This window comes from Arachis ipaensis, chromosome B8, assembly GCF_059453495.1.
Source record: "Arachis ipaensis isolate K30076 ecotype BB chromosome B8, ASM5945349v1, whole genome shotgun sequence".
Classification (NCBI taxonomy): Eukaryota; Viridiplantae; Streptophyta; class Magnoliopsida; order Fabales; family Fabaceae; genus Arachis; species Arachis ipaensis.
In genome coordinates, this window is record NC_142443.1 from 31975894 (window position 1) to 32002047 (window position 26154).

Genomic DNA, 26154 nt, shown 5'->3' on the forward strand with positions numbered 1-26154 from the left:
TTAGTTAAAGTCCTTAAGTTGGACATTAGGTGAGCTCCTTGTCATAGTGGCTTGTGCTTGAATTCATCTTGACACTTCCACCAACGCTTAGACTTCCAATAAGCTCCAACATTCCTAAGTGAAGTCATCAAGCCTTAATGAAGTTCTTCACAAGCTTTGAGCTCCCTAAGTTGATCCTTTTGTAGGCTGGGATCCCAAATCTTGTTTCTACACCGTCTTGAAGTTGATCATCATTGTTCCAACCGGGTGGCAAGCAATTTGAATTCTCAATGAAGTACCAAACTTTTCTCTTAGATCAAACCAATTGATCACTAGTCCAACCCTTGCATCTAGCTCTTGAAGTCTCAACCTTGATGATTCTTGATTTACAACTCCAACCACTAAATATCTTTCTCTTATGCTTCATTCCACAAAGCCTTCTAAGTTGGCCATCCGTTTCAAGAATATCATACTCAAGTGGGACAGTAAAGCTAATAGAGATAAGTTTTACCCACTCAAATGAAGGAGTAGACGGCTGATGCTACGATTTTAAGAAATTGCACGATCGGCAAAAATTCCTTCCGGCAAGTGCATCGGTTATCGTCAAGTAAAAACTCACAATAGAGTGAGGTCGAATCCCACAAGGATTGGTTGAGTGAGCAATTCGGATTAGAAGTGTGTTCTAGTTGAGCGGAATCAAGATTTAGATGAGAATTGCGGAATGTAAAATTGCATGAATTAAAGAGCGAGAAGCTAAATTGCTGAAATTAAAAAGGGATCGGGGTGATTGCATGAATTTAATTGCAGAATGTAAAGAGAAGTGATAGATCAGTGATGAGCGGATAATTTATACGCTTTTTGGCATTGTTTTTAGTATGTTTTTAGTAGGATCTAGTTACTTTTAGGGATGTTTTTAATAGATTTTGTGTTAAATTCACATTTCTGGACTTTACTATGAGTTTGTGTGTTTTTCTGTGATTTCAGGTATTTTCTGGCTGAAATTGAGGGACTTGAGCAGAAATCAGATTCAGAGGTTGAAAAAGGACTGCTAATGCTGTTGGATTCTGACCTCCCTGCACTCAAAGTGGATTTTCTGGAGCTACAAAACTCGAAATGGCGCGCTTCCAATTGCGTTGGAAAGTAGACATCCAGGGCTTTCCAGCAATATATAATAGTCCATACTTTGGCCAAGAATTGACGACGTAAACTGGCGTTCAACGCCAGCCTTCTGCCCAAATCTGGTGTCCAGCGCCAGAAAAGGATCCAAAACCAGAGTTGAACGCCCAAACTGGCACAGAAACTGGCGTTCAACTCCACAAATGGCCTCTGCACGTGCTACACTTAAGCTCAGCCCAAACACACACCAAGTGGGCCCCGGAAGTGGATTTATGCATCAATTACTTACTCATGTAAACCCTAGTGACTAGTTTATTATAAATAGGACCCTTTACTATTGTATAGGGCATCTTTTGATCATCTTAGGATCTTAGGATCATCTTTGAACGCATTGTTCTTAGACTTTGGGGGCTGGCCATCTCGGCCATGCCTGGACCTTCACTTATGTATTTTCATACGGTAGAGTTTCTACACTCCATAGATTAAGGTGTGGAGCTCTGCTGTTCCTCAAAGATTAATGCAAAGTACTACTGTTTTCTATTCAATTCTTCTTATTTCTCTTCTAAGATATCCATTCGCACCCAAGAACGTGATGAAGGTGATGATTATGTGTGACGCTCATCATCCTTCCCCCTTATGAACGCGTGCCTGACAAACACTTCTGTTCTACATGAATTAAGCTAGAATGAGTATCTCTTAGATCTCTTAACCGGAATCTTCGTGGCGTAAGCTAGAATGATGGCGGCATTCAAGAGAATCCGGAAGGTCTAAACCTTGTCTGTGGTATTCTGAGTAGGATTCAATGATTGAATGACTGTGACGAGCTTCAAACTCGCGAGTGCTGGGCGTTAGTGACAGACGCAAAAGGAGGGTGAATCCTATTCCAGCATGATCGAGAACCGACAGATGAATAGCCGTGCCGTGACAGGGTGCGTGAGCATATGATTCACTGAGAGGAGGGGATGTAGCCACTGACAACGGTGATGCCCTTGCATAAAGCCAGCCATGGAAAGGAGTAAGACTGATTGGATGAAGATAGCAGGAAAGCAGAGGTTCAGAGGAACGAAAAGCATCTCCATTCGCTTATCTGAAATTCCTGCCAATGAATCTACATAAGTATCTCTATCCCTTTTATTGTTTATTTGAATCTAATAAAATATCATGTTTAAATCCGCCTGACTGAGATTTGCAAGGTGACCATAGCTTGCTTCATACCAACAATCTCCGTGGGATTCGACCCTTACTCACGTAAGGTATTACTTGGACGACCCAGTGCACTTGCTGGTTAGTTAAACGGAGTTGTGTCCACACATAGAGCCAGAATGAGGATTCAATACAATTATATATTGTTAATCTCACACAAGTACAAAGAACATGGAACACAATTTCGTGCATCAAGTTTTTGGCGCCGTTGCCGGGGATTGTTTGAGTTTGGACAACTGACGGTTCATCTTGTTGCTCAGATTAGGTAATTTTCTTTTCGTTTTGTTTTCAAAAATCTTTCAAAAATATTTTCAAAAATCTCTCATCTGTTTTCGAAAAAAAAAATTAAAAATAAAAATGTTTTCAAAAATATATTTTTCTTCAAAATTTTTGAGAATGAATTCTAGTGTCTCATATAACATGTTTTAGCTTGGCTGGCTATTAAGCCATGTCTAATTCCCAGGATTTTGATTGAGGACTATGAATTCATTGCTTCCTTTTTCCCAAATATTTTCGAAAAAATTAAAAGAAAAATCCAAAAAAATTTTAGAAAATCACAAAAATCAAAAATATTTCCTGTTTCTTGTTTGAGTCTTGAGTCACATTATAAGTTTGGTGTCACTTGCATATGCATCTAGCATTTTTCGAAAATTTCATGCATTCATAGTGTTCCTCATGATCTTCAAGTTGTTCTTGGTAAGTCTTCTTGTTTGATCTTGATGATTTTTTGTTTTGTGTCTTTTCATGTTTTTCATATGCATTATTGAATTCTTAGTGTCTAAGCATTAAAGAATTCTAAGTTTGGTGTCTTACATGTTTTCTTTGCATTAAAATTTTTCAAAAAAATGTTCTTGATGTTCATCATGACATTCAAAGTGTTCTTGGTGTTCATCTTGACATTCATAGCATTCTTGCATGCATCACATGTTTTGATCTAAAAATTTCATGCATTGCATAATTTTCATGTTTTTCAAAAAAATTCAAAAAATCAAAAAAAATATCTTTCCCTTTTTCTCTCATCAAATTCGAAAATTTGGATTGACTTTTTCAAAAAATTTTAAAATCAAATTGTTTCTCATGAGTCAAATCAAATTTTCAATTTGAAAATCTTATCTTTTTCAAAATCTTTTTCAAAAATCAAATCTTTTTCAAAGTTCTTAGTTATTTTCGAAAATTCCAAAAATATTTTTCAAAAATCTTTTTCTTATTTTATATCATAATTTTCGAAAATAACATAATCAATTAATGTTTTGATTCAAAAATTTGAAGTTTGTTACTTGCTTGTTAAGAAAGATTCAAACTTTAAGTTCTAGAATCATATCTTGTGATTTCTTATGAATCAAGTCATTAATTGTGATTTTAAAAATCAAATCTTTTTCAAAACTAATTTCTATCATATCTTTTCAAAAATATCTTCTTATCTTATCTTTTTCAAAAATATCTTTTCAAAATATCTTTTCTAACCTCCTAACCTCTTATCTTTTCAAAAATTTGTTTCAACTAACTAACTAACTTTTTGTTTGTTTCTTAACTTTTTCAAAACCACCTAACTAACTCTCCCTCTCAATTTTCGAAAATATCCTCCCCTTTTTCAAAAATTTCTTTTTAATTAACTAATTATTTTTATTTTTTTATTTCAAAAAAAAAATTCGAAAAATACTAACTAATTTTTCAAAAACCATTTTCAAAAATCACTAACCCCTTTTCAAAAATGATTTTCGAAAATTCCCTCCTTCTCTCTCATCCTATTCTATTTATTCATTCATTAACTAACATCTCTTCCTCACATCATCACCAAATTCGAACCCCCTCTTCTATCTGTGTTCGAATTTCTTCCTCTTTTCTTCTACTTACATAAGGGATCCCTATACTGTGGTATAAAGGATCTCTATTATTATTATTATCATTTTTCTGTCCATTCTTCCTTGTATTATGAGCAGGAGCAAGGATAAGAACATTCTTGTGGAAGCAGATCCAGAACCTGAAAGGACTCTGAAGAGAAAATTAAAGAGAAGCTAAAATACAACAATCTAGAGAAAACCTTTCAGAAATTTTCGAACAGGAAGAGGAGATGGCAGCCGAAAATAATAATAATGCAAGGAGGATGCTTGGTGACTTTACTGCACCTAATTCCAATTTACATGGAAGAAGCATCTCCATTCCTGCCATTGGAGCAAACAACTTTGAGCTGAAACCTCAATTAGTTTCTCTGATGCAGCAGAACTGCAAGTTTCATGGACTTCCATCTGAAGATCCTTTTCAGTTCTTAACTGAATTCTTGCAGATATGTGATACTGTTAAGACTAATGGAGTAGATCCTGAAGTCTACAGGCTCATGCTTTTCCCTTTTGCTGTAAGAGACAGAGCTAGATTATGGTTGGATTCTCAACCCAAAGACAGCCTGAACTCTTGGGATAAGCTGGTCACGGCTTTCTTAGCCAAGTACTTTCCTCCTCAAAAGCTGAGCAAGCTTAGAGCTGATGTTCAAACCTTCAGACAGAAAGAAGGTGAATCCCTCTATGAAGCTTGGGAAAGATACAAACAGTTGACCAAAAAGTGTCCTTCTGACATGCTTTCAGAATGGACCATCCTGGATATATTCTATGATGGTTTATCTGAGCTATCAAAGATGTCACTGGACACTTCTGCAGGTGGATCCATTCACCTAAAGAAAACGCCTGCAGAAGCTCAAGAACTCATTGACATGGTTGCTAATAACCAGTTCATGTACACTTCTGAAAGGAATCCTGTGAGTAATGGGACGCCTATGAAGAAGGGAGTTCTTGAAGTTGATACTCTGAATGCCATATTGGCTCAGAATAAAATATTGACTCAGCAAGTCAATATGATTTCTCAGAGTCTGCATGGAATGCAAGCTGCATCCAACAGTACTCAAGAGGCATCTTCTGAAGAAGAAGCTTATGATCCTGAGAACCCTGCAATAGCAAAGGTAAATTACTTAGGTGAACCTTATGGAAACACCTATAACTCAACATGGAGAAATCATCCAAATTTCTCATGGAAGGATCAAAAGCCCCAACAAGGCTTTAATAATGGTGGAAGAAACAGGTTTAGCAATAGCAAGCCTTTTCCATCATCAACTCAGCAACAGACAGAGAACTCTGAACAAAATACTTCTAATTTAGCAAATCTAGTCTCTGATCTATCTAAGGCCACTGTAAGTTTCATGAATGAAACAAGATCTTCCATTAGAAATCTGGAAGCACAAGTGGGCCAGCTGAGTAAAAGGATCACTGAAATCCCTCCTAGTACTCTCCCAAGCAATACAGAAGAGAACCCAAAAGGAGAGTGCAAGGCCATTGACATAAGCGCCATGGCCGAACCTGTGAGGAGAGGAGAGGACGTGAATCCTAAGGAGGAAGACCTCCTGGGACGTCCAGTGATCAATAAGGAGCTTCCCTCTGGGAAATCAAAGGACTCTGAGGCTCATCTTGAGACCATAGAGATCCCATTGAACCTCCTTATGCCCTTCATGAGCTCTGATGAGTATTCCTCTTCTGAAGAGAATGAGGATGTTACTGAAGAGCAAACTGCCAAGTTTCTTGGTGCAATCATGAAGCTAAATGCCAAATTGTTTGGCATTGATGCTTGGGAAGTTGAACCTCCCTTGTTCATCAATGAACTAAGTGATCTGGATCAACTGACATTACCTCAGAAGAGACAGGATCCTGGAAAGTTCATACTACCTTGTACCATAGGCACCATGATCTTCAAAGCTCTGTGTGACCTTAGTTCAGGTATAAACCTCATGCCCCTCTCTGTAATAGAGAAACTGGGAATCTATGGGGTGCAAGCTGCTAAAATCTCACTAGAGATGGCAGACAGCTCAAGAAGACAGGCTTATGGACACGTAGAAGATGTATTGGTAAAAGTTGAGGGCCTTTACATCCCTGCTGATTTCATAGTCCTGGATACTGGAAAGGAAGAGGATGAATCCATCATCCTAGGAAGACCTTTCCTGGCCACAGCAAGAGCTGTGATTGATGTTGACAGAGGTGAAATAGTCCTTCAATGGAATGAGAACTCCCTTGTATTCAAAACTCAAGGATCTCCCTCTGCAACCATGATGAGGAAGCATGAAAAGCTTCTCTCAAAGCAGAGTCAACCAGAGCCCCCACAGTCAAACTCTAAGTTTGGTGTTGGGAGGCCACAACCAAACTCTAAGTTTGGTGTTGAACTCCCATATCCAAACTCTAAGTTTGGTGTTGGAGAGTTTCAACAAAACTCTGCACATCTGTGAGGCTCCATGAGAGCCCACTGTCAAGCTATTGACATTAAAGAAGCGCTTGTCGGGAGGCAACCCAATGTATATCTAATTCTTATTTTTCATGTTTTCTTAGGTTCATGATCATGTGGAGTCACAAAATAAATATAAAAATTGAAAACGGAATCAAAAACAGCAGAAGAAAAGTCACACCCTGGAGGAGCATCTGTCTGGCGTTCAGCGCCAGAACAGGCATGGTTCTGGCGTTCAACGCCAGAAATGGCACACAGATGGGCGTTGAATGCCCAAAATGGCCACCAACCTGGCGCTGAACGCCCAGAGTTGGATACAAAGGCATTTTTACATGCCTAATGGGTGCAGGGATGTAAATCCTTGAACACCTAAGGATCTGTGGACCCCACAGGATCCACCCAGGATCTGTGGACCCCACAAGATCCACTCAGGATCTGTGGACCCCACAGGATCCCCACCTACCTCCACTCACCTCTTCTCACCACTCTCTTTCACACAACCCCATAAACACTCTTCCCTAAAAAACCCCTCACCAATCACCTCAATATCTCTTCCCCACTAAACCTTCACCACTCACATCCACCCACTCTTCCCAATAAACCTACCTCATAAACTCCACCTACCTTCAAAATTCAAAACCAATTTCCCACCCAATCCCACCCATATGGCCGAATACACACAGCCATCCATCTCCTCCATACCCTCTTCTTCTTCTATTCTTTCTTCTTTTGCTCGAGGGCGAGCAACATTCTAAGTTTGGTGTGGTAAAAGCATAGCTTTTTTGTTTTTTTCCATAACCATTAATGGCACCTAAGGCCAGAGAAACCTCTAGAAAGAGGAAAGGGAAGACAACAGCTTCCATCAAGGGTCTATAGCTCAGTGGTAGAACATTTGACTGCAAATCAAGAGATCCCTGAGATACCTCAAGGGATACACTTTCTTCCACACAATTATTGGAAGCAACTAAGGGTGGAACATCAAGAGCACTCCATCATCCTTCATGAAATCAGAGAAGATCTAAAAGCAATGAAGGAGGAGCAACAAAGACAAGGAAGAGACATAGAAGAGCTCAAGGACATCATTGGTTCCTCAAGAAGGAAACGCCACCATTACTAAGGTGGATTCATTCCTTGTTCTTATTTCTTCTGTTTTTCGTTTTCTATGTTATGTGCTTATCTGTGTTTGTGTCTTCATTACATGATCATTAGTAGTTAGTAACTTTGTCTTAAAGTTATGAATGTCCTATGAATCCATCACCTCTCTTAAAATAAAAACTGTTTTAATTCAAAAGAACAAGAAGTACATGAGTTTCGAATTTATCCTTGAACTTAGCTTAATTATATTGATGTGGTGATAATGCTTCTTGTTTTCTGAATGTATGCTTGAACAGTGCATATGTCTTTTGAAGTTGTTGTTTAAGAATGTTAAATATGTTGGCTCTTGAAAGAATGATGACTAGGAGACATGTTATTTGATAATCTGAAAAATCATAAAAATGATTCTTGAAGCAAGAAAAAGCGGCAAAGAACAAAGCTTGCAGAAAAAAAAAAAAATAGGCGAAAAAAAAAATAGAAAGAAAAAGAAAAAGCAAGCAGAAAAAGCCAATAACCCTTAAAATCAAAAGGCAAGGGCAAATAAAAAGGATCCCAAGGCTTTGAGCATCAGTGGATAGGAGGGCCTAAAGGAATAAAATCCTGGTCTAAGCGACTAAACCAAGCTGTCCCTAACCATGTGCTTGTGGCGTGTAGGTGTCAAGTGAAGACTTGAGACTGAACGGTTAAAGTCAAGGTCCAAAGCAAAAAAAAGAGTGTGCTTAAGAAACCTGGACACCTCTAATTGGGGACTTTAGCAAAGCTGAGTCACAATCTGAAAAGGTTCACCCAATTATGTGTCTGTGGCATTTATGTATCCGGTGGTAATACTGGAAAACAAAGTGCTTAGGGCCACGGCCAAGACTCATAAAGAAGTTGTGTTCAAGAATCATCATACTGAACTAAGAGAGTCAATAACACTATTCGAAATCTGAAGTTCCTATAGATGCCAATCATTCTGAACCTCAATGGATAAAGTGAGATGCCAAAACTATTCAAGAGGCAAAAAGCTATAAGTCCCGCTCATATGATTGAAGCTCTGTTTCATTGATAGTTTGGAATTTATAGTATATTATATTCTTTTTATCCTATTTTGATTTTCAGTTGTTTGGGGACAAGCAACAATTTAAGTTTGGTGTTGTGATGAGCGGATAATTTATACGCTTTTTGGCATTGTTTTTAGTAGGATCTAGTTACTTTTAGGGATGTTTTTAATAGATTTTGTGTTAAATTCACATTTCTGGACTTTACTATGAGTTTGTGTGTTTTTCTGTGATTTCAGGTATTTTCTGGCTGAAATTGAGGGACTTGAGCAGAAATCAGATTCAGAGGTTGAAAAAGGACTGCTAATGCTGTTGGATTCTGACCTCCCTGCACTCAAAGTGGATTTTCTGGAGCTACAGAACTCGAAATGGCGCGCTTCCAATTGCGTTGGAAAGTAGACATCCAGGGCTTTCCAGCAAAATATAATAGTCCATACTTTGGCCATGAATTGACGACGTAAACTGGCGTTCAACGCCAGCCTTCTGCCCAAATCTGGCGTCCAGCGCCAGAAAAGGATCCAAAACCAGAGTTGAACGCCCAAACTGGCACAGAAACTGGCGTTCAACTCCACAAATGGCCTCTGCACGTGCTACACTTAAGCTCAGCCCAAACACACACCAAGTGGGCCCCAGAAGTGGATTTATGCATCAATTACTTACTCATGTAAACCCTAGTGACTAGTTTATTATAAATAGGACCCTTTACTATTGTATAGGGCATCTTTTGATCATCTTAGGATCTTAGGATCATCTTTGAACGCATTGTTCTTAGACTTTGGGGGCTGGCCATCTCGGCCATGCCTGGACCTTCACTTATGTATTTTCATACGGTAGAGTTTCTACACTCCATAGATTAAGGTGTGGAGCTCTGCTGTTCCTCAAAGATTAATGCAAAGTACTACTGTTTTCTATTCAATTCTTCTTATTTCTCTTCTAAGATATCCATTCGCACCCAAGAACGTGATGAAGGTGATGATTATGTGTGACGCTCATCATCCTTCCCCCTTATGAACGCGTGCCTGACAAACACTTCTGTTCTACATGAATTAAGCTAGAATGAGTATCTCTTAGATCTCTTAACCGGAATCTTCGTGGCGTAAGCTAGAATGATGGCGGCATTCAAGAGAATCCGGAAGGTCTAAACCTTGTCTGTGGTATTCTGAGTAGGATTCAATGATTGAATGACTGTGACGAGCTTCAAACTCGCGAGTGCTGGGCGTTAGTGACAGACGCAAAAGGAGGGTGAATCCTATTCCAGCATGATCGAGAACCGACAGATGAATAGCCGTGCCGTGACAGGGTGCGTGAGCATATGATTCACTGAGAGGAGGGGATGTAGCCACTGACAACGGTGATGCCCTTGCATAAAGCCAGCCATGGAAAGGAGTAAGACTGATTGGATGAAGATAGCAGGAAAGCAGAGGTTCAGAGGAACGAAAAGCATCTCCATTCGCTTATCTGAAATTCCTGCCAATGAATCTACATAAGTATCTCTATCCCTTTTATTGTTTATTTGAATCTAATAAAATATCATGTTTAAATCCGCCTGACTGAGATTTGCAAGGTGACCATAGCTTGCTTCATACCAACAATCTCCGTGGGATTCGACCCTTACTCACGTAAGGTATTACTTGGACGACCCAGTGCACTTGCTGGTTAGTTAAACGGAGTTGTGTCCACACATAGAGCCAGAATGAGGATTCAATACAATTATATATTGTTAATCTCACACAAGTACAAAGAACATGGAACACAATTTCGTGCATCAATCAGAAATGGGGAATTCATTGGGTTTCAGGAGATATTGAGATCTCCGAATCAAACATTTTTTCTTTCCCTTCCTCAACCAATGCATTCATTGAATTTTGCTTGGCAATCTTATATGATTGGATCCCAATCCCTTGGCTCACCAATTCTCTCTAAAAACAAACAAATTCCCAATCCCTTGGTTTAAATGTTCATAAGAAGAGATGATGCTCGATCACTGATTATACCACACAGTTTCATGAACCACAATTTGGTAGGATTACATGTCACAATATCCATCCAAACCCCAATCCAATTCACTGTTAGAAAGCTTCTCTAGCATGAATCCTCCATTCCTTTCCCAAGGTTTCGAAGGATTCCAATTATGGATAGTTTCTTTCCTAAGACAACTAACCAATGGAATTAGATCGAGAAGCTTTCTAACAAAATTCAAGAGAAAAGGTTGAAGAAGAAGATAAAAACTATTATTGATTCATTGAATTACAATAGAGCTCCCTAACCCAATGAAAGGGGGTTTAGTGAGTCATAGCTCTGAATTCAATTACAAAAAGTATGAAAACTAGAAAGAGTGATCCCCAAAATCCCCCCCCCCCCCCGAGTACCAACCAACTTAAATTCTATCCTATTTATACACTTTCTAAATTGAGCTTCTGTTGTGTTTCTTGGGCTTTGAGGCCTTTCCCTGATTTCCTTTTGCTTTGGGTTTATGATCCATAATCCTGATGAGGCTGCTGATCCAATTCTGTAACATTCATTGAGCCAACTTAGTGATAATCAAGTAATGACACATGACTCAACAATTTGAAATTCCAGACTCATCAATTCTTCAGGCCCAATCCCATAAACCATGATATTCAATTGGGTTTCATACCAGAGTACGTTTAAGTTAATGTTTGTGCTCAAATGCTAACTTAAACTGCAATATCTTTGGCCCAGAAACCTTTTCAATTAGTGGCGTTTAAGTTGCAGTTTAAGCTTAAACTGCAACTTAAACGTTGGACACTCCTGGAGGTGGTATAATTCAAGCACGTTTAAGCTTCAGTTTAAGGTTAAACTGAAGCTTAAATGTGGAAATGGAAGAAGGAAAGTCTGGAGTGTGGATTGTCGAACACGTTTAAGCTTCAGTTTAAGGTTAAACTGAAGCTTAAACGTGGAAATGAAGAAAGCAACCCTGGAGGAGAATGGTCGAACACGTTTAAGCTCCAGTTTAAGGTTAAACTGAAGCTTAAACGTGGAAATGAAGAAAGCAACCCTGGAGGAGAATGGTCGAACACGTTTAAGCTCCAGTTTAAGCTTAAACTGGAGCTTAAACGTGGAAATGGCTCCCTGGTGCATTTCTCATTTCTGGCGTTTAACTTCCAGTTTAAGGTTAAACTGGAGGTTAAACGCCACTTTCAGCTTTTCTTCAGCTTTCATGATTTTGGCGTTTAAGCTCTAGTTTAAGCTTAAACTGGAGCTTAAACGCCACTGATAGTTCCCAGCATTATATGGCTTGGTAGTTTGAGTTCCAGTTTAAGCTTAAACTGGAACTTAAACTCCACATGTGATATTCAAGCTTCCTTTATTGATTTTGTTGCTTCCTTGCCTAGCCTCTTCTTCCCTGAAATCATCCAAACAACTGCATCAAAGTCTTGCAAAATTTCATGAGAAATCTTCCATTCATAGCGTTCAAGTAATATAACTAAAAACTCATGGAATTTGCATCAAAATCATACTGTTTGGATGGTTCATTGCTTTGTTATTCATTTAACCATTCTTGGTTACTTTAAGCTCAAGAAAATGCATAAAACAACTAAAACTAACAGAAAAATGCTAGTGAAACTAGCCTAAGATGCCTTGGCATCACAACACCAAACTTATTGCTTGCTTGTCCCTAAGCAAGTCCTGAGTTATTTGAGAGGAAAGTATGAAACAGAAAGCAATTACATTGGCTATATTAGCAAGCATTTGAAGTTCATCAAAAGGGTTTTATGCAGAAAGTTGCAGCATCACTTTTTCATTCTTATCAGGTAAGATTATCACTTTTTCATTGCATCCATCAAACACTGCTATGGCCTCTTGTTATTCTTATGTCCTTGGCACTTTTCTCTTCTTTGTTTTTCCTTTCTTTTTCTTAGAGCTCCTTTGCTCCTTGTTTGCTTAGTGTCATGTGTTGCACAAGCCTTTGGCATTTTCTTTTTCTTATCAGTGCACTACACATATCCACTACAGGCATTTTAGTTCACATTTCTTCTTGAGACATTGGTGCCCAGCACCTCTTTGTGTAACTAAATGTTTTGTATTTAGGTTGCTCTTGATAATGGACTTTTGGTTGATAATCCCGGGTTAGTTAACCCAAGTTACCAAGTGTTGAAACACTCCTCAGAACCTATTCATCCAAGCATATCCTTAATACATAAACACCACAGGCATTTGTCTCAGAAGTTCAAACCATTGGTGCCTAGCTTATTCTCTCAAAATTTTTTTTTTTTGCTTTTTGGTTGCCCTTTTTCAGTGGCTTTTTCTTCTTCTTTTTCTTTCTTTTTCATGGCCAAAGACATTTATTCATCAAGATCCATAGACAGTATTCAAACTTCTACACAAAAATGATAATTATACACTCAATTTCCAGTGATCTGACTAAACAATCAAGCATGCATACCACCACTTAATTCTACTTGATTTGTCACTAATTGAGCCAAGCTACTTTTGTTCAAACTTTTCTTTTATTTTTGGAAACAGAACAAGCATGGCAAGCATTTGTTTAAGAAGGTGAAGTTATATCCAAACATCTAGGCATTCACTTTATTCAAAGCAGTAAACAGACACTCATACTAAAAACTTCACATTCCAGAAAGATTCAACAATTACAGTTTAAACCAGAACAAGCATGCTTTTGTTTGCCTTTTAAAGAATGGTCAAGGAACACCACCACCTTGTGAAATTTCTTGTTTTCTCTTTGTTGCCAGGAAACAATTTGATTTCTCCTTCTTCTCCTAGTTGTTGCTTCATGTTCTTTCTCAGATCCTTGTTTCCTTTCCTGCAAAGAGTGATGAAGTTGCTTGCTTCTCAAGCACTTGAGTGGTTAGCTCAACTATGTATGGGCAAGTGTCTGAGTCTTAAGTTGGTGTGTGAACACCAAACTTAGTCTCCTACTTACTCCTCTGCTCTTTGAGTCCTTGAATTCTCCTTGGAATGAAGTTGCTGCTAAGGATTTTAAGCATTCCTGTGATTGCTTAGAATGGTTGTTCCTTTCATATAATTCAAAGGTTGTTGTGTTCAGTTGATCTGTGTGGTGGAACACCAAACTTAGAGTCACACATTCCCCTTTGAATTATTGATCCACGAATTCATTGTTTGGTGTGAAACACCAAACTTAATTCTTTGCAATGCACAGAAACTACTTCACCTTTTTATTGAAACAAATAAAAGAAACAGCAAGGGAGTATTACCTCAGGTTGGGTTGCCTCCCAACAAGCGCTTCTTTAACGTCATTAGCTTGACGGTCAGCTTCCTCAGTTGAGGTGATATTTAACTTTGTCCTTCTCCTCCACATCTCCCAAGTAATGTTTGAGTCTTTGACCATTCACAGTGAAGGTTCGTTGTGACTTTTCTTCCATGATTTCTACTTGTCCATATTGGGAGACCTTGGTGACAAGGAATGGTCCAGACCACCTTGATTTTAGCTTCCCTGGAAATAGCTTCAGCCTAGAATTGTAGAGCAATACTTTTTGTCCTTCTTCAAATTTCCTTGGGGCTATGTTGCTGTCATGCTTCTTCTTTGCTCTTTCTTTGTAAATCTTGGCATTCTCATAAGCTTCAGCTCTGAATTCTTCCAACTCTTGAATTTGCAACATCCTTCTTTCTCCAGTAGCTTTGCTATCCAAGTTCAAGAGTTTCAAGGCCCAGAATGCCTTGTGCTCCAACTCCAGTGGCAAATGGCAAGCCTTTCCATATACTAGTTGGTAAGGAGACATTCCAATTGGTGTTTTGAAAGCTGTCCTATATGCCCAAAGAGCATCATCTAGCTTAATCGACCAGTCCTTCCTTGAAGTTCCCACAGTCTTTTCCAGGATTCTTTTGAGTTCCCTATTAGATATTTCGGCTTGCCCACTTGTCTGTGGATGGTATGGTGTGGCTACCTTGTGTTTGACTCCATATTTTAGAAGCAATGCCTCTAATGGTTTGTTGCAGAAGTGGCTTCCTCCATCACTGATGATTGTTCTTGGAACCCCAAAACGGCAAAAAATGTGTTTTCTGAGGAAGTTCATGACTACTTTATTATCATTGGTTGGAGTTGCTATTGCTTCAACCCATTTGGAGACATAGTCTACTGCCACAAGAATGTAATTATTTGAGTATGAGGTGGGAAAGGGTCCCATGAAATCTATCCCCCATACATCAAACAATTCAAGTTCCAGAATGAATTGTTGTGGCATTTCATTTCTTCTTGGCAGGTTCCCCGCTTTCTGGCATTCATGGCAGTGCTTCACTAGTTCCTTTGCATCTTTGAAGATAGTGGGCCAATAAAAACCACACTGCAACACCTTAGCTGCTGTTCTTTCTCCTGCAAAATGTCCTCCATAAGTGGAGCCATGGCAGTCCCATAAGACTTCCCTTCCTTCTTCCTCTGATATGCATCTTCTGAGTATGCCATCCGAACATTTTTTGAACAAGTATGGTTCGTCCCAGATGAAGTATTTGGCATCATTTACCAATTTCTTCCTTTGATGCTTGTTAAATTCCAGCGACAAACTCCCAGTGGCCTTGAAGTTTGCTATGTCTGCAAACTAGGGTGCTTTGTGAATTACCATGAGTTGTTCATCAGGAAAGCACTCATTTATATGTGTGCTTTGTGCGCTTCCTTCTTCACATGGTATCCTTGATAAATGGTCTGCCACCTTGTTCTCTACACCCTTCTTGTCTTTGATTTCAATGTCAAATTCCTGCAACAAAAGAACCCATCTAATAAGTCTTGGTTTGGATTCTTGTTTAGCAAGTAAGTATTTTAAAGCTGAATGATCAGTGAAGACAATGACTTTAGATCCAATGAGATATGATCTAAATTTGTCAAATGCAAAGACTATTGCCAAGAGTTCTTTTTCAGTGGTTGTGTAATTCCTTTGGTTATCATTCAAGACTTTACTGGCATAATAAATCACATGTACCAAATTGTCTTTCCTTTGTCCTAACACTGCCCCAATAGCAAGGTCTGATGCATCACACATCAGTTCAAAAGGTAAGTTCCAATCAGGTGGGGCAATGATAGGTGCAGAGGAAAGTTTTTGCTTCAAAAGTTCATAGGCTAGCATGCAATTTTTATCAAATACAAAGGGTGTATCAGAGACAAGCAAGTTACTCAAAGGTTTGGCTATTTTAGAAAAGTCTCTAATAAACCTTCTGTAAAAGCCAGCGTGTCCCAAAAAACTCCTAACTGCCTTGACATTACTTGGTGGAGGTAGTTTTTCAATGAGTTCCACCTTAGCTCTGTCCACCTCAATGCCTCTATTAGAGATTTTGTGGCCAAGGACTATTCCTTCTGTGACCATGAAATGACACTTTTCCCAGTTTAATACTAGGTTGGTCTCTTGGCATCTCTTAAGCACCAAGGCAAGGTGGTGTAGGCAGCTAGGAAAAGAATCTCCAAACACAGAAAAATCATCCATGAAAACCTCAATAAATTTTTCAATCATGTCCGAAAAGATGGACAGCATGCATCTTTGGAAAGTGGCAGGTGCATTGCACAATCCAAAGGGCATGCGTCTATAAGCAAAAACTCCATATGGACAAACAAATGATGTTTTCTCTTGATCTCTAGGATCAACTACTATCTGATTATAGCCTGAGTATCCATCCAGAAAGCAATAGTAAGCATGTCCTGCAAGCCTTTCAAGCATCTGATCCATGAATGGGAGTGGGAAATGATCTTTTCTGGTGGCTTCATTGAGCTTCCTGTAGTCTATGCACATCCTCCACCCAGTGACAGTTCTTGTGGGTATGAGTTCGTTCCTCTCATTTGGCACCACAGTTATGCCACCTTTCTTGGGAACTACATGGATGGGACTAACCCATGGGCTATCAGAAATGGGGTAGATTACCCCTACCTGCCATAACTTCATGACCTCCTTTTGTACCACTTCTTTCATGATGGGATTCAATCTTCTCTGAGCTTGAATGGAGGGTCTAGCATCCTCTTCTAACAAGATTTTATGCATGCATATGGATGAACTTATCCCCTTCAAATCAGCTAGGGTCCATCCAATGGCATCTTGATGAGTTTGTAGCACCTTGATCAATTCTTCTTCCTGTTCTTGGCTCAGGGCAGAGCTAATGATAACAGGATGGCTCTCATCACTACCCAAGTATGCATACTTGAGATTAGGGGGCAATGCTTTGAGCTCAGGTTTTGGTGCTTCCTTCTCTTCTTTCACTCTCTCTGGCATGCTTGGCATGGTTGTTTCAGCAGCCTTGATGTCACTAACTTCAATATCCTTGGTGAACTCCTCCTCTGCCACTTCCTTTGTTGTTTCCTCAAAGGCTTCTTGTACTGCAATGTCCACTACATCCACCCTCATGCATTCCTTTAGTGATTCTGATGGATAGCTCATTGCCTTGAATACGTTAAACACCAATTGCTCATCATGCAGTCTAAGAGTGAGTTCACCCTTTTGGACATCTATGATGGCTCCAGCAGTAGCCAGGAAGGGTCTTCCCAGGATTATCGAAGCTTTGGCTTCTTCCTCCATATCTAACACCACAAAATCGGCAGGAAATATGAAATCTCCCACTTTCACCAACAAATCCTCAACTATCCCATGAGGGAATTTAAAAGTTCGATCTGCCAATTGGAGGGCCATTCTTGTTGGTTTGGCTTCCTCAATCTTCATTCTTCTCATCATTGTTAGAGACATCAAATTGATACTGGCCCCTAAGTCACACAAGGCCTTCTCCACCATGACTTCTCCTATGATGCAGGGGATTTGGAAACTGCCTGGATCCTTCAATTTCTGAGGCAATTTGTGTTGAATGATGGCACTGCATTCTTCAGTCAACAACACAGTTTCCTCATTTCTCCAGCTTCTCTTCTTGGTCATTAATTCCTTTAAGAATTTTGCATAGAGTGGCATTTGCTCTATTGCCTCAGCAAACGGAATGTTGATTTGAAGCTTCTTGAAAATCTCCAAAAATCTGGAGAATTGGCCATCCTTTTCACTTTTCATCAAACGTTGAGGATATGGTGCTTTGGGTGTATAAGGCTTCAGGACCTCTTTTTCTTTTTCTTTTGTTGCAGACGGTGTAAAAGATTGTCCCTGTTCCTTGTCTCTCACATTTTCCTTTGCTTCATCCTCTGTGGTTTCCCTTGAGATCTCCTTTAGCTTCTTTCCACTTCTGAGGGTTATGGCCTTACATTCTTCCCTTGCAATAGCCTTGGCAGCATGAGAAACGCTTGGCCCAGGGGTTTGCTTATACAAATACCCAATTTGATTTTCTAGCTTCTGGATGGCAGCTCCTTGGTTTTGCAAGTTAGAATTTACTTCTTCCTTAAAGGCTTTCAATTCGGTTATGTCTTGACCCATGGTTGCAAGCATTCCTTCTATCCTGTTTAATTGATCTTGAAATTGTTGGTTCGGATTAGGTTGGGTAGGTTGATTATTTTGGCCATGATATGATGGTTGGGAGTAAGTGTTTTGTGTGGCTTGGTATGATCTTTGGTTGGAGTTTTGGTAAGTGGACTTGTTATGTTGGTTTTGCTGGTTTCCCCACCCAAAGTTTGGGTGGTTTTTCCAGCCTGGGTTGTAAGTGTTGGAATGTGGATCATATGGTTGCCTTTGTTGATTTCCTATATAATTGGCCTCTTCCCAATCACCTCCTTCAGTGCTTACTTCCTCTTGATCTTGTGCGTGTATTGCAGCCACTTGCTTTGTTTCTAATTTCCTGGTGAGCTCTGCTAGTTGCTTGGCAAACACCTTGTTTTGGGCTAAAATTGTATCAACATGGTTCAGCTCCATGACTCCCTTAGTGTTGTGTCTCTCTGAAGCATAGTAGTACTCATTCTCAGCCACTGTCTCAATCACTTCAATGGCTTCTTCCACAGTCTTTTTCCTGTTCAATGAACCTCCTGATGAATGGTCTACAGCCTTCCTTGATTCATAAGAAAGTCCATCATAGAAAATATGCAATTGCACCCAGTCATGGAACATGTCTGGTGGGCATTTCCTTGTCAAATCCTTGAACCTCTCCCATGCCTCGTAGAGAGTTTCACCATCTTGTTGTCTAAAAGTCTGAACCTCAGATCGAAGCCTATTGACCTTTTGTGGGGGGTAGAAACGTCCAGAAACTTGCTTTCCACCTCATCCCAGGTTGTTAGGCTCCCCCTTGGGAATGATTCCAGCCACTTAGCTGCCTTGTCCCTAAGTGAAAATGGGAACAAGAGCAGTTTATAGGTATCTTCCTGGACTCCATTGGACTTCACAGTGTCGCAAATTCTCAGGAATTTCGTGAGATGTTGGTTTGGATCTTCATTAGCACTCCCACCAAATGAACAATGATCCTCCACAAGTGATATTAGCTGTGGTTTGAGTTCAAAATTGTTGGCCTGAATGGGTGGTTTCTGAATGCTGCTACCACAATTTCCAGAGGTTGGGTTTATGTATGAACCAAGAACCCTCCTCTCGGGAATGGCATTGTTTCCATCAGCTCTCTCATGGTTGTGAACTTCTCTATCCATGTTGAGATCTAGAGCTTCCTCAAAATTGTCCTCAGATTCTCCTTCAGATTCTTCTTCTCCCAGTACTCTCTTCCCTCTTGCTTCCCTTCTAAGTTTATGAAGGGTCCTCTCTGGTTCGGTATAATGAGGAGTTGATGTCTCTCCTCTCCTACCTGTCATACAAAAACACAGCACAGGCAACAAACAAGTGAAATACTCTTGGTTAATGGAAGAGTATGGTTAGAGCAGTTGAGGAATTAATTCAAATAGTTAGTGAGTCAGTGAGTTAGTTGCTTGAATTTAAAGGCATAAAGAAAGGAAGCATGTAACAGAGTGCAGAAATTAAAATTCAACAAGTAACTTGAACTGAATTAACAAAGCAAGAAAAATGCTCAATCTAGTTAACTTCCAATTTGAGAATTGTCAATCGAAAACCAATCCCCGGCAACGGCGCCATAAACTTGATGCTACGATTTTAAGAAATTGCACGATCGGCAAAAATTCCTTCCGGCAAGTGCACCGGTTATCGTCAAGTAAAAACTCACAATAGAGTGAGGTCGAATCCCACAAGGATTGGTTGAGTGAGCAATTCGGATTAGAAGTGTGTTCTAGTTGAGCAGAATCAAGATTTAGATGAGAATTGCGGAATGTAAAATTGCATGAATTAAAGAGCGAGAAGCTAAATTGCTGAAATTAAAAAGGGATCGGGGTGATTGCATGAATTTAATTGCAGAATGTAAAGAGAAGTGATAGATCAGAAATGGGGAATTCATTGGGTTTCAGGAGATATTGAGATCTCCGAATCAAACATTTTTTCTTTCCCTTCCTCAACCAATGCATTCATTGAATTTTGCTTGGCAATCTTATATGATTGGATCCCAATCCCTTGGCTCACCAATTCTCTCTAAAAACAAACAAATTCCCAATCCCTTGGTTTAAATGTTCATAAGAAGAGATGATGCTCGATCACTGATTATACCACACAGTTTCATGAACCACAATTTGGTAGGATTACATGTCACAATATCCATCCAAACCCCAATCCAATTCACTGTGAGAAAGCTTCTCTAGCATGAATCCTCCATTCCTTTCCCAAGGTTCCGAAGGATTCCAATTATGGATAGTTTCTTTCCCAAGACAACTAACCAATGGAATTAGATCGAGAAGCTTTCTAACAAAATTCAAGAGAAAAGGTTGAAGAAGAAGATAAAAACTATTATTCATTCATTGAATTACAATAGAGCTCCCTAACCCAATGAAAGGGGGTTTAGTGAGTCATAGCTCTGAATTCAATTACAAAAAGTATGAAAACTAGAAAGAGTGATCCCCAAAATTCCCCCCCCCCCCGAGTACCAACCAAATTAAATTCTATCCTATTTATACACTTTCTAAATTGAGCTTCTGTTGTGTTTCTTGGGCTTTGAGGCCTTTCCCTGATTTCCTTTTGCTTTGGGTTTATGATCCATAATCCTGATGAGGCTGCTGATCCAATTCTGTAACATTCATTGAGCCAACTTAGTGATAATCAAGTAATGACACATGACTCAACAATTTGAAATTCCAGACTCATCAATTCTTCAGGCCCAATCCCATAAACCATGATATTCAATTGGGTTTCATACCAGAGTACGTTTAAGTTAATGTTTGTGCTCAAATGCTAACTTAAACTGCAATATCTTTGGCCCAGAAACCTTTTCAATTAGTGGCGTTTAAGTTGCAATTTAAGCTTAAACTGCAACTTAAACGTTGGACACTCCTGGAGGTGGTATAATTCAAGCACGTTTAAGCTTCAGTTTAAGGTTAAACTGAAGCTTAAACGTGGAAATGGAAGAAGGCAAGTCTGGAGTGTGGATTGTCGAACACGTTTAAGCTTCAGTTTAAGGTTAAACTGAAGCTTAAACGTGGAAATGAAGAAAGCAACCCTGGAGGAGAATGGTCGAACACGTTTAAGCTCCAGTTTAAGGTTAAACTGAAGCTTAAACGTGGAAATGAAGAAAGCAACCCTGGAGGAGAATGGTCGAACACGTTTAAGCTCCAGTTTAAGCTTAAACTGGAGCTTAAACGTGGAAATGGCTCCCTGGTGCATTTCTCATTTCTGGCGTTTAACTTCCAGTTTAAGGTTTAAACTGGAGCTTAAACGTGGAAATGGCTCCCTGGTGCATTTCTCATTTCTGGCGTTTAACTTCCAGTTTAAGGTTAAACTGGAGGTTAAACGCCACTTTCAGCTTTTCCTCAGCTTTCATGATTTTGGCGTTTAAGCTCTAGTTTAAGCTTAAACTGGAGCTTAAACGCCACTGATAGTTCCCAGCATTATATGGCTTGGTAGTTTGAGTTCCACTTTAAGCTTAAACTGGAACTTAAACTCCACATGTGATATTCAAGCTTCCTTTATTGATTTTGTTGCTTCCTTGCCTAGCCTCTTCTTCCCTGAAATCATCCAAACAACTGCATCAAAGTCTTGCAAAATTTCATGAGAAATCTTCCATTCATAGCGTTCAAGTAATATAACTAAAAACTCATGGAATTTGCATCAAAATCATACTGTTTGGATGGTTCATTGCTTTGTTATTCATTTAACCATTCTTGGTTACTTTAAGCTCAAGAAAATGCATAAAACAACTAAAACTAACAGAAAAATGCTAGTGAAACTAGCCTAAGATGCCTTGGCATCAACGGCAACCTAAGTAGAGAAGTCTCCAACGATCTTGACAAAGCATATTCAACTCCCATCCATCCTTTTCGACAGACTTTCATCTCCACATCATTCTCCAACTCAATCGGAGAGGGTTCTTCAAACTCAAGGAGTTCATTTGTGGATGCAAATTCATCACTAGGAGGACTTGATTCATGATTATCATCACCAAAGGAACTTGCCTCTTGATCTATTCCGTCCAATTCTTCATAGGGCATATACCTTGGAGGTTGTGCACTAGCCTCCTCAACATCAATTTCAAGCTTCTTGGAGGAATACCCTACAACTCTAGATTCCGATGGAGGTTCAGCATCTCCTAAGTCTTCAACCACTTCTTCCTCTTCAATAATTATGGCTTCCTCCAATTATTCCAATACAAGATCACATTCCTCACTTTCCACAGGCATTCTTAGTCTCTCCTTCATGCTACATTCTTCATTAGATTCTCCACATGTAGCCATGGGAGTGCCTTGAGTGTTGACGTGCAATGAAGCTAAATTATCTACTACTTCGGTCAAGGTAGCTATGAACTCTAGAGTCGTCCACTGCATCTCTCTTTGCCCTTGAAGAAGAACACCAAGAGTGTCATCCATTGGAGATTGGAGTGGATATGAGGGGTTCATTGCTTGGGAAGAAGGGTTCATGATAGGAGGGTGGTTCATCATGATAAGGATGTGGCGGTTCAACACTCTCCATCTTTTCCACTTGTTGCACAACACACTTCAGCTCCTGGTTTTCAAGTTGAGATTTGTTAGCCATGAGAGTTTCGTATGTTTTTCAGCTTTCCTCTCGCTCCATTTGATGGATGGTTGCTTGAAGTCAATCCATTCCTTCCTTAAAATGATCTTGTGGCTCTTGTTCCGCTTGGCTAACATAATTAGGATCATATTGTGGTTGAAAGCTCGCATACATTGGAGGTGGTGGTTCTTGGGAGTAATTGGGTTGGAATTGGGGTGGCTCTATGTATGGTTCATTCGGCTCATAAGGTGGTTGGTATGGTGGATAAGGGTTAGGATCATATAGAAGTGTTTGATTGTAGGGGACTTGTGAGTATGGTGGTTCAAAGCTATATTGAAGAGGGGGTTCATAGGTATATGGTGGTGGTTGTTGATTGTCACGAATAGGTCCACCATAACCATTGTCTTGGTATGCATTATGGAATGGTTGTTGCTCATAGTACATTGGAGGAGGTTGTTGCCAAGAGGGTTGATCAAATCCTTGTGGCTTCTCCCATCTTTGATTGTCCCATCCTTGATGCAAGCCTTCATTGTAATCTCCACTTCCTACAACATAATTGTAACCACACTTATAGCCAAAGGGGTGAAAATTCATAGTAGCAAGAGAAAATAAAAACGAAAACTAATAAGAAATAATGAAAATAAACTCCTAAAACTAGAAACAACTAACAAAGAAACGAAAAGACAAACATATTCACAATATTCACAATAACCAATAATAAGGCACACATTTACAACTCCCTGGCAACGGCGCCAAAAATTTGACGGAAGAAAAATGTTGGTAAAGATTTTCACAAAAATTATCGCGTTGCAAGTATAGTTCTAAACCGACAATTAAACCTCAATCAATATTTAAATTGTTTGTCACTTAAGCAAACCTAATAAAATTAACTGAAGTATTTAAACCTAATAAAATTAAAACTCAAGAAATTACAGAGATGTATGTTTATTATTGGTTATGAGATTGTATCTTTTTGGGTTTTGAGTTTACTAAGCAAGGAATGTAAATGACAAGAAAATAACGAACAACTAAGAAGAGTCCTAGCAAGGGTTGAGAGTCGGAATTCCTATCCTCATTATCAATGTCAATTGTGATGGTAATTACAAATTGCTCTCACTTAGTTAACCTCTAACAATTGAAGAAAAGTCAAGTGAGTAATTCAACTTGAGTTCACAAGTCCTAATCAAAGACTATAATTAGTGAAGCTCAAGCCAACTAGCAACTTTCAATCACCAACCAACAAGAGACTTTGACAACTCAAGAGTCTCCAAATTACTCAATCCAAGCTAATAATACAAAAATCTAATTTAAAATCCAACCAAGCATTTCATCAAACACTTGGTAGGCACAAAATAAAAGCATATAAAAGTAATAAGAGAATGTAAAATCTAAGACCAACATTTGCAAGAAATCAATAATAACAAATGAAAAAAGAAGAAATCATAAACATGAAGACATAACTTGCATTAATATGGATTAAAGGAAATAAGAAGAATTCATAAACTAAATTGGCAATAAAAAGGAATCAACGATAGAAGTAGATAACTAAAGTACTAGAACAAATAAAAGTAGAAGAAAACTAAATTAAAGTAAGATGGAAATCTGAATTGGAGAAGAAATAAACCTAAGACCCTAAAACCTAGAGAAAAGAGAGAGACTCTCTCTCTAGAAAACTACATCTAAACCTAACTAATGTGAATGTTTGAATGATTGATTCCCTCTTCCAGCTTTACTCTGCAGTCTCTAATCAGTATTTTCGGGCCTGAAACTGGGTCCAAAGCAGCCCAGAAATCGCCCCCAGCGTTTTCTGTTTAATGCAGCACGTGACGCTCTATCACGCGTACGCATCAACCACGCGTATGCGTTGCTGGACTTTTCACTGTCCATGCATAGGTGTCAGCCACGAGTGCACGTCATCTGTCGAATGCACCAGTCATGCGTATACGTCGCCCATGCGTGAGCGTCGCTACCAGATTCTGAAATACCCGATTTCTTGTGTTCCTTCCACTTTTGCATGCTTCCTTTCTATCCTCTAAGCCATTCATGCCCTATAAACCCTGGAAACACTTAACAGACATATCACGGCATCAAATGTTAATAAGAGAAGATTAAAATTAGCGAATTTAAGGCCAAAGAATCATGTTTTCAATCACAGCACAAAGGAAAAAAAATGTAAAACATGCGAATTATATAAATAAGTGTGAGAATAATGGATAAAATCCACTCAATTCATCATAAAATGTAACATGAAATAGTGGTGCATCAGGTTGAGGGGAGGAGCTCTACTGAGTTTTATGGATTAATAAAGTACTTCCGTTCTATCTCAATTCATGTTTGATTTTCTATTCTAAAATGTATCTTCGTTCTTCATCATTATGAATGCGTTGAACCGGCACAAGGTTATCTCATTCTACATAAGTTCAGAATGAGTCTTTCATCGGATAATGATGAACCACTAGCTTGATTATACATCTCTTAGATGGCTAATCCACGACTTCGTTGGGGACTTCTCGAGACACCAATTCAGCCGAGATTTAGGGAGATTAGAGTCTTTGTGGTAGAGGCTAGAACCAAAGGTGCAACATTCTCTGATCCAGAAAATTTGACCTTGTCTGTGGCGTTTTGAGTAGGATCACTAAGGAGAATGAACTGCAAGAGCTTCACCCTCAATTAGAATGGATCCGCACTAACCCTAGGGTTCAGATCTGGAGGAGCATTATATTGGCGACCTCTCAAGAAACACGTTGATCACATACAGCCTGCCATAGAAGAAATTATTCACAGTTGGAGTAGACAGTAAGACCGGATTAATCCAGAAGAACAAAGCATCTCCAAGCCTTAACCATCTTCTTATCATTACTTTCACCATCAATTGAGTAACATTTTCTTTATTTTCCTTTTATGCGCTTTAAACAAACAAACAACTTTTCTATCCGCCTGACTAAGATCTACAGGATAACCATATCTTGCTTCAAATCACAATCCTCGTGGAATCGACCCTGACTCACTCAGGTATTACTTTGAGACGACCCAGTGCACTTGCTGGTTCAGTTGTGCGAAGTGTAATTCCGCGCACCAGTATACTCTCTCTCTCTCTCTCCCTCATAGCCTATGTGAAACCATTTTTATATTTATAATATATTAAAATAAATTTCATAATTTTATTAAAGAATCTCTAATGTTATTATATCATTGTCGAATTCAAAAGTTGTGTTTTAATATATAAGCTGTTTAGACGCATATAAAACAATATATACAATCATGATATATAACTTTGTAATTGCAAAATAATAATTTCATAGATATCATGATAAAAGAGTAGTAGTAATAATAATCCAAAACATGAGATCTCTAGTTATATTAAAGTAAGTTATTAAAATTAATCATTCGTATAAAATATATATTAAATAATAAATTAAATAATATATATTTATATATAAATATATAATGATTAATTTTAATAAATATATAATAATTTTTAAATTAATAAATAATATTATTTTAATATGTCTTTATTGGTTAGACAGTAGTAGTGATGGTGAGATCATGCTAAGGGTGACAACTTGTAACAGAAGGTAGAA

At 38.9% G+C, this 26154-nt stretch overlaps 2 non-coding genes across 2 annotated transcripts; one reads left to right on the forward strand and one right to left on the reverse strand.

Moving 5' to 3' along the window:
* Positions 1–4765: 4765 nt before the first annotated feature.
* LOC148547619 (small nucleolar RNA R71) lies at positions 4766–4873 on the reverse strand. The gene has a single exon (XR_015897403.1). It is a non-coding gene; the product is annotated as a small nucleolar RNA R71 (small nucleolar RNA).
* A 13762-nt stretch (positions 4874–18635) lies between these two features.
* On the forward strand, positions 18636–18739 carry LOC148547620 (small nucleolar RNA R71). The gene has a single exon (XR_015898533.1). It is a non-coding gene; the product is annotated as a small nucleolar RNA R71 (small nucleolar RNA).
* Positions 18740–26154: the final 7415 nt, after the last annotated feature.